The sequence below is a fragment of the Salmo salar genome, chromosome ssa06, assembly GCF_905237065.1.
Source record: "Salmo salar chromosome ssa06, Ssal_v3.1, whole genome shotgun sequence".
Taxonomy (NCBI): Eukaryota; Metazoa; Chordata; class Actinopteri; order Salmoniformes; family Salmonidae; genus Salmo; species Salmo salar.
Window position 1 is genome coordinate 877,501 of NC_059447.1, and position 10,000 is coordinate 887,500.

Sequence of the window (10,000 nt, forward strand, 5' to 3'; positions counted from 1 at the left end):
GTCATTCTTTAACAAAGATAGTGTAAAGTTTAGATGCCTCTTTAACAAAGATAGTGTAAAGTCTAGAAGCCTCTTTAACAAAGATAGTGTAAAGTTCAGAAACCTCTTTAACAAAGATAGTGTAAAGTTCAGAAGCGTCTTTAACAAAGATAGTATAAAGTTCAGAAACCTTTTTAAACAAAGATAGTGTAAAGTTTAGATGCCTCTTTAACAAAGATAGTATAAAGTTCAGAAGCCTCTTTAACAAAGATAGTGTAAAGTTCAGAAACCTCTTTAACAAAGATAGTGTAAAGTCTAGAAACCTCTTTAACAAAGATAGTGTAAAGTCTAGAAGCCTCTTTAACACAGATAGTGTAAAGTTTAGATGCCTCTTTAACAAAGATAGTGTAAAGTTTAGATGCCTCTTTAACAAAGATAGTGTAAAGTGTAGCGTCAACTGAACATACAATTTGAAGGTTTCGTTCCAGGTGGGGTTGAGGTTGCCCTTGATGGTCTTGGTCTTCTGCTTGGTGTCACTCTTGGGGTCGGGGATGAGTTTGAGCTTCACGTAGGGGTCAGACAGGCCGTTTGGGTCCATAGGGACCAGGTTACAGGCTTCATGGACTGGAGAGGGGAGGAGAGGGGAGGAGGAGGAGGAGAAGGGAGAGAGGGAGGAAAGGAGGAGGGAGAGAGAAGATACGGAGGGGGAGAGGGAGGAGAGAGAGGAGAGTGAGGAGGGAGAGGAGGGAGAGAGAGAGGAGGGAGAGGAGGGAGAGAGAGAGGATAGGGAGGGGGAGAGGGAGGAGAGGGAGGAGAGAGAGAGGGAGGAGAGGGAGGAGGGAGAGGGGGAGGAGAGAGAGGAGGGAAGGAGGGAGAGAGAGAGGATACGGAGGGGGGAGAGGAAGGAGGGGGAGAGGGGAGGAGCAAGAGGGAGGAGGGAGAGAGGGAGGAGAGAGAGGGAGGGAGAGAGGGAGGATAGGGAGGAGGGAGAGAGAGGAGAGAGACAATAGGTTAGGAGCCTCCTGGACAAGAGAGATTAGCTGAATCAGGTGTGTTAGGAGCAAAACCCTGCACACCCAGGAGGGTTCACCAGAACCTGACGTGAGGAGGTCAGGGTTCACCAGAACCTGATGTAAAGAGGTCAGGCACCAGAACCTTTAAGAGGTCAAAGTTCACCAGAACCTGATGTAAAGAGGTCAGGGTTCACCAGAACCTGATGTAAAGAGGTCAGGGTTCACCAGAACCTGATGTAAAAGGTCAGGTTCACCAGAACCTGATGTAAGGAGGTCAGGGTTCACCAGAACCTGATGTAAGGAGGTCAGGGTTCACCAGAACCTGATGTAAGGAGGTCAGGGTTCACCAGAACCTGATGTAAGGAGGCGGCACCAGAACCTGATGTAAAGAGGTCAGGGTTCACCAGAACCTGATGTAAGGAGGTCAGGGTTCACCAGAACCTGATGTAAAGAGGTCAGGGTTCACCAGACCAGCATGTGACAAAATAAAATGTGCTTGGTTTAATTTGACCATTAATTGATTATTTAGCAGTCTGGCTATTTAGCAGTCTGGCTATTTAGCAGTCTGGCTTCAGTCTTATAGCTTGGGGGTAGAAGCTGTCTTGGAGCCTGTTGGTCTGAGAGTAGCTCAGTGGTGTAGCTGTAGAACTTTTCGAGGAACTCAGGGCCGATGCCAAATTTGTTCAGCCTCGCTGCCGTTCCCTCTTCACGACTGTCTGGGTTTGTGCGGCCCTTATTTAACTAGGCCTCTTTTGCCTTTTTAGTAGTCCGTCATTGTAAGTAAAATTTGTTCTTTAACTGACTTACCTAGTTTAAATAAAGGTTAAATTAAAAATAAAAGAAAAAATGTTAAGTCCTTAGTGTTATGAAACTTGAAGATCTCGACCCGCTCCACTACAGCCCTCGACCCGCTCCACTACAGCCCTTCGACCCGCTCCACTACAGCCCCTCGACCCGCTCCACTACAGCCCTCGACCCGCTCCACTACAGCTCTCGACCCGCTAAACTACAGCTCTCGACTCGCTCCATTACAGCCCTCGACCCGCTCCACTACAGCCCCTCGACCCGCTCCACTACAGCCCCCCGACCCGCTCCACTACAGCTCTCGACCCGCTAAACTACAGCTCTCGACTCGCTCCATTACAGCCCCCCGCTCCACTACAGCCCCCACTCAGCCCTCACCCGCTCCACTACAGCCCCCGACCCGCTCCACTACAGCCCTCGACCCGCTCCACTACAGCTCTCGCCCACTCCTACAGCCCTCGACCCGCTCCACTACAGCCCTTCGACCCGCTCCACTACAGCTCTCGACCCGCTCCACTACAGCCCAGTCGATGTGGATGGAGGAGGGCTCTCGCCTCGTTCTCCTCTAGTTCGCGATCAGTTCCTTGGTCTCGATCACGTTGAGGGAGAGGTTGTTGTCCTGGTACCACACAGCCAGGTCTCTGACCTCCTCCCTATAGGCTGTCTCGTCGTTGTCGGTGATCAGGCCTACCACTGTTGTGTCGTCAGCAAACTTAATGATGGTGTTGGAGTCTTGCCTGGCCGTGGAGTCGTGAGTGAACAGGGAGTACAGGAGGGGACTGAGCACGCACCCCTGAGGGGCCCCCGTGTTGAGGATCAGCATGGAGGATGTGTTGTTACCTACCCTCACCACCTGGGGGCGGCCCGTCAGGAAGTCCAGGATCCAGTTGCAGAGGGTGTTTAGTCCCAGGATCCTTAGCTTAGTGATGAGCTTTGAGGGAACTATGTTGTTGAACACTGAGCTGTAATCAATGAACAACATTCTCACATAGGTGTTCCTTTTGTCCAGGTGGGAAAGGGCAGTGTGGAGTGGCAATAGAGGCTGCATCATCTGTGGATCTGTTAGGGGGGCGGTATGCGAATTGGAGTGGGGTCTAGGGTTTCTGGGATAATTTTGGTGGTGATGTGTGTCATAACTAGCCTTTTCAAAACACTTCATAGTGACAGATGTGAGATGCTACGGGACGGTGGATATGGGGCTGTAATCACAGGTTACCTTGGAGCTCTTGGCTACAGAGGGACAATGGTGGTCAGCTTGACACATGTTGGGATGACAGACGTAGACAAGGAATAGACTGAACATGTCTGTGAAAACACTTGGCACAGAGACACACACACACACACACACACACACACACACACACACACACACACACACACACACACACACACAGAGGGAGAGAAAGCACTTATGTTAGCATTAGGGTAGGACTAGCAACTCTATGTTAATAATGAATGTTGATCATGTGTCAGTGTGTGTGTGTGTGTGTCAGTGGGTGTGTGTATGTGTCAGTGTGTGTGTGTGTGTGTGTGTGTGTGTGTCCCCACAGTCCCACTGTAACTCAGTTGGTAGAGCATGGCGCTTGCAACGCCAGGGTTGTGGGTTCGATTCCCACAGGGGGCCAGTATGTACAAATGTAATAAAAATGTATGCATTCACTACTGTAAGTCGCTCTGGATAAGAGTGTCTGCTAAATGACTAAAATAAACGTGTGTGTGTCAGTACAGCAGAACAGGCTAAGGATGAAACATTAAATGGACGACACACACACCATTGCATTATGGGAACCAATGTTTCTTTGTAACTACAACTGACCATCTATGAGCAAATCAACATCCACATCAAACTGAGTCCCAGACGGCACCTTATTCCCTAACAAGCAGCTGGGGATCTATTCATTAGTGCACACCGTAGCTAAATGGGGTTTTTTTGCAACAAAAAGGATTTATGTTGCAGGGTAGCCTAGTGGTTAGAGCGTTGGGTTAGTAACCGAAAGGTTGCAAGTTCGAATCCCCGAGCTGACAAGGTACAAATCTGTCGTTCTGCCCCCTGAACAAGGTGACCCACTGTTCCCCGGGCCCTGAACAAGGCAGTTAACCCACTGTTCCCCGGGCCCTGAACAAGGCAGTTAACCCACTGTTCCCCGGGCCCTGAACAAGGCAGATAACCCACTGTTCCCCGGGCCCTGAACAAGGCAGATAACCCACTGTTCCCCGGGCCCTGAACAAGGCAGTTAACCCACTGTTCCCCGGGCGCCCGAAGACGTGGATGTCGATTAAGGCAGCCCCCCAAATCTCTCTGATTCAGAGGGGTTGGGGGTTAAATGCGGAAGACACATTTCAGTTGAAGGCATTCAGTTGTACAACTGACTAGGTATCCCCCCTTTCCCATTATTATCTCCATGACAACAGACTAGGTATCCTCCTTTCACCATTATTATCTCCATGACAACTGACTAGGTATCCCCCCTTTCCCATTATTATCTCCATGACAACAGACTAGGTATCCTCCTTTCACCATTATTATCTCCATGACAACTGACTAGGTATCCCCCCTTTCCCATTATTATCTCCATGACAACTGACTAGGTATCCCCACTTTCCCATTATTATCTCCATGACAACTGACTAGGTATCCCCCCTTTCCCATTATTATCTCCATGACAACTGACTAGGTATCCCCCCTTTCCCATTATTATCTCCATGACAACAGACTAGGTATCCTCCTTTCACCATTATTATCTCCATGACAACTGACTAGGTATCCCCCTTTCCCAGTATTATCTCCATGACAACTGACCAGTTATCCCCCTTTCCCATTATTATCTCCATGACAACTGACTAGGTATCCCCCTTTCCCATTATTATCTCCATGACAACTGACTAGGTATCCCCCCTTTCACCATTATTATCTCCATGACAACTGACTAGGTATCCCCCCCTTTCTTATTATCTCCGCGACAACTGACTAGGTATCCCCCCTTTCACCATTATTATCTCCATGACAACTGACTAGGTATCCCCCTTTCCCATTATTATCTCCCATGACAACTGACTAGGTATCCCCCTTTCCCATTATTATCTCCATGACAACTGACTAGGTAGGTCCCCCCCTTTCCCATTATTATCTCCATGACAACTGACTAGGTATCCCCCCCTTTCCCATTATTATCTCCATGACAACTGACTAGGTATCCCCCCTTTCCCAGTATTATCTCCATGACAACTGACTAGGTATCCCCCTTTCCCATTATTATCTCCATGACAACTGACTAGGTATCCCCCCTTTCCCATTATTATCTCCATGACAACTGACTAGGTATCCCCCTTTCACCATTATTATCTCCATGACAACTGACTAGGTATCCCCCTTTCCCATTATTATCTCCAAGACAACTGACTAGGTATCCCCCTTTCCCATTATTATCTCCATGACAACTGACTAGGTATCCCCCCTTTCCCATTATTATCTCCATGACAACTGACTAGGTATCCCCCCTTTCCCTTTCCCGTTATTGGAAAAGTGCAGGTAATCCATCCCAGTTTGGGGTCCGGTGTTCTTCAGTTTTGGTGTCAAGTGAATACGACCTCGGTTCTTTATCCAACAGAAAGAGATGATATACTACCAGACATTCTAACAGGCAGCATTACTACAGATGTAGGATCCTAATTTGATCGCCCTGTTTGCAGGAGATCTGGAGGACATTTTAAACGTGTAGTAAGTAGCATTTGTGGTTTTATTAAAAAAGGCTTCTAAAGTGAGGAATTTCAGACTTGATTTTCCCTGTATCAACCCCTTACAAAAAAATGTAAATTCAAATTCAAATCCACGTAATAATTCCCATTTCCTGTTGCTGCAAACTGGCTCAAATAAAGCTCCTGCATCTGTACATGTTCTACTATGTTAGAACAAGCTGATGATGGTACAACACTGCCCCCTTTAGACAGAACACAATCATTTCTAGATTCGAGTTTTAATGTCAAATGCACAAGTACAGTGAAATGCTTTTCTTTCAAAAACTCAACAAATAATGTTTGTTTCCTTTAAAGAAGTTAAATTCGCTTCGTGTTTTTTTCCGCGATATAGCAAGTATTGCGATACTGGTATACGTCCTCGTCCCTAAATATTGGACAGGTGTAATATTAGATAGGTGCACCATCGAGAGCATTCTGTACGGGCTGTATCACCGCCTGGTACGGCAACTGCACTGTCCCAAAACCGCAGGGCTCTCCAGAGGGTGGAGTGGTCAGCCCAGCGCATTCACTGGGGGCAAACTACCTGCCCTCCAGGACACCTACAGCCAGTTCACCCCTGCTACCATCTTAAAGGCGGAGAGGCTGGGACAGAGAGACTAAAAAATAGCTTCTATATCCAGGCCGGTCTCCCCCCCTGTATATAGTTCCACATTGATCTGGTACTTCCTGTATATAGATCCACATTGATCTGGTACTAGTACTTCCTGTATATAGATCCACATTGATCTGGTACTTCCTGTATATAGCTTCACATTGATCTGGTACTGGTATTTCCTGTATATAGCTCCTCATTGATCTGGTACTCCCTGTATATAGCTCCTCATTGATCTGGTACTTCCTGTATATAGCTCCACATTGATCTGGTACTTCCTGTATATAGATCCACATTGATCTGGTACTTCCTGTATATAGCTCCACATTGATCTGGTACTGGTACTTCCTGTATATAGCTCCTCATTGATTTAGTACTTCCTGTATATAGCTCCACATTGATCTGGTACTTCCTGTATATAGCTCCACATTGATCTGGTATCCTGTATATAGCTCCACATTGATCTGGTACTTCCTTTATAGATCCCATTGATTTTGGGTACTTCCTGTATATAGCTCCACATTGATCTGGTACTTCCTGTATATAGCTCCACATTGATCTGGTACTCTCCCTGTATATAGATCCACATTGATCTGGTACTTCCTGTATATAGCTCCACATTGATCTGGTACTTCCTGTATATAGATCCACATTGATTTGGTACTTCCTGTATATAGCTCCACATTGATCTGGTACCTTCCTGTATATAGCTCCACATTGATCTGGTACTTCCTGTATATAGCTCCACATTGATCTGGTACTTCCTGTATATAGCTCCACATTGATCTGGTACTTCCTGTATATAGCTCCACATTGATCTGGTACTTCCTGTATATAGCTCCACATTGATCTGGTACTTCCCGTATATAGCTCCACATTGATCTGGTACTTCCTGTATATAGCTCCACATTTATCTGGTACTTCCTGTATATAGCTCCACATTGATCTGGTACTTCCTGTATATAGCTCCACATTTATCTGGTACTTCCTGTATATAGCTCCACATTGATCTGGTACTTCCTGTATATAGCTCCACATTTATCTGGTACTTCCTGTATATATCTGTATTTATTTATTTATTTTGCTCCTTTGCACCTTATTATTTATATTTCTACTTTGCACTTTCTTCTACTACAAATCTACCATTCCAGTGTTTTACTTGCTATATTGTATTTACTTTGCCACCATGGCCTTTTTTGCCTTTACCTCCCTTATCTCACCTCATTTGCTCACATTGTATATAGACTTATTTTCACTGTATTATTGACTGTATGTTTGTTTTACTCCATGTGTAACTCTGTGTTGTTGTATGTTGTCGAACTGCTTTGCTTTATCTTGGCCAGGTCGCAGTTGTAAATGAGAACTTGTTCTCAACTTGCCTACCTGGTTAAATAAAGGTGGAATAAAATAAATAAATAAATCTTAGTCTATGTATTACTTATCTCATATGTATATACTGTATTCTATACTATTCTACTGTATCTTAGTCTATGTATTACTCATCTCATATGTATATACTGTATTCTATGCTATTCTACTGTATCTTAGTCTATGTATTACTCATCTCATATGTATATACTGTATTCTATCCTATTCTACTGTATCTGTCTATGTATTACTCATCTCATATGTATATACTGTATTCTATACTATTCTACTGTATCTTAGTCTATGTATTACTCATCTCATTTGTATATACTGTATTCTATACTATTCTACTGTATCTGTCTATGTATTACTCATCTCATATGTATATACTATATTCTATACTATTCTACTGTATCTTAGTCTATGTATTACTCATCTCATATGTATATACTGTATTCTATACTATTCTACTGTATCTTAGTCTATGTATTACTCATCTCATATGTATATACTGTATTCTATACTATTCTACTGTATCTTAGTCTATGTATTACCTCATCTCATATGTATATACTGTATTCTATACTATTCTACTGTATCTTAGTCTATGTATTACTCATCTCATATGTATATACTGTATTCTATACTATTCTACTGTATCTTAGTCTATGTATTACTCATCTCATATGTATATACTGTATTCTATACTATTCTACTGTATCTTAGTCTATGTATTACTCATCTCATATGTATATACTGTATTCTATACTATTCTACTGTATCTTAGCCGCTCTGACGTTGCTCGGTCCACATATTTATATATTCTTAATTCCATTCCTTTACTTTAGATGTGTGTTTATTGGGTATATGTTATAGAAACTGCTAGATATTACTTGTTAGATATTACTGCAGTGTCGGACTAGAAACACAAGCATTTAGCTACACCTGCAATAACATCTGCTAAACAGGTGTATGTGACCAATAAAATGAGTCTGACCTGCAGTGTTATATTTCCGCCACTAGATGGAGACACACTACACAGTCTGATGATCTGATCCTATAGCAGCACTCTCAGTTTAGGGCCCTGTTCAACATATCTTTACCATCCTTCCTTCCTTCCTTCCTTCCTTCCTGTTCAACACATCTTTACCATCCTTCCTTCCTTCCCTGTTCAACACATCTTCACCATCCTTCCATCCTTCCCTGTTCAAACACCTTCACCATCCTTCCATCCTTCCTTCCTTCCTGTTCAAACACCTTTACCATCCTTCCATCCTTCCCTGTTCAACACATCTTTACCATCCTTCCTTCCTTCCTTCCTTCCTGTTCAACACATCTTTACCATCCTTCCTTCCTTCCTTCCTTCCTGTTCAACACATCTTTACCATCCTTCCTTCCTTCCTTCCTTCCTTCCTTCCTTCCTTCCTTCCTTCCTTCCTTCCTTCCTTCCTTCCTTCCTTCCTTCCTGTTCAACACATCTTTACCATCCTTCCTTCCTTCCTTCCTTCCTTCCTGTTCAACACATCTTCACCATCCTTCCTTCCCTGTTCAACACATCTTTACCATCCTTCCTTCCTTCCTTCCTGTTCAACACATCTTTACCATCCTTCCTTCCTTCCTTCCTGTTCAACACATCTTCACCATCCTTCCTTCCTGTTCAACACATCTTTACCATCCTTCCTTCCTTCCTTCCTGTTCAACACATCTTTACCATCCTTCCTTCCTTCCTTCCTGTTCAACACATCTTTACCATCCTTCCTTCCTTGTTCAACACATCTTTACCATCCTTCCTTCCTTTTTTTCCTTCCTTCCTGTTCAACACATCTTTACCATCCTTCCTTCCCTGTTCAACACATCTTTACCATCCTTCCTTCCTTCCTTCCTTCCTGTTCAACACATCTTTACCATCCTTCCTTCCTTCCTTCCTTCCTTCCTGTTCAACACATCTTTACCATCCTTCCATCCTTCCTTCCTTCCTTCCTTCCTGTTCAACACATCTTTACCATCCTTCCTTCCCTATTGAAACACCTTCACCATCCTTCCTTCCTTGTTTAAACACCTTCACCATCCTTCCTTCCCTGTTCAAACACCTTCACCATCCTTCCATCCTTCCTTGTTTAAACACCTTCACCATCCTTCCAATCTTCCTTCCCTGTTCAAACACCTTCACCATCCTTCCTTCCCTGTTCAAACACCTTCACCATCCATCCTTCCTTCTTTCCCTGATCAAAACCTTTACCATCCTTCCTTCCTGATCAAACACCTTCACCATCCTTCCATCATCCATCCTTCCTTTCTTTCTCCCTCTTTTCCTTGTGGAATCCAATGATGCAACATGGCTGAATAGGTGCTCGCTATGTAATGGCCCATTAATAAGAGCTGTCAGATCAGTCATTGGCTGAATAGAAGAGAGGGAGGAAGTTATGACGATAAACAAGGTCTGGTCCAATAGAAACAAGGCTTTCATCGCCACGTGACCGTCTGGTCC

The 10,000-nt window shown here is 44.2% G+C and overlaps 1 pseudogene; it reads right to left on the reverse strand.

The window, feature by feature from the left end:
* LOC123743349 (protein kinase C beta type-like) overlaps positions 1 to 10,000 on the reverse strand; it is a 139,974-nt pseudogene that overhangs the window by 41,476 nt on the left and 88,498 nt on the right.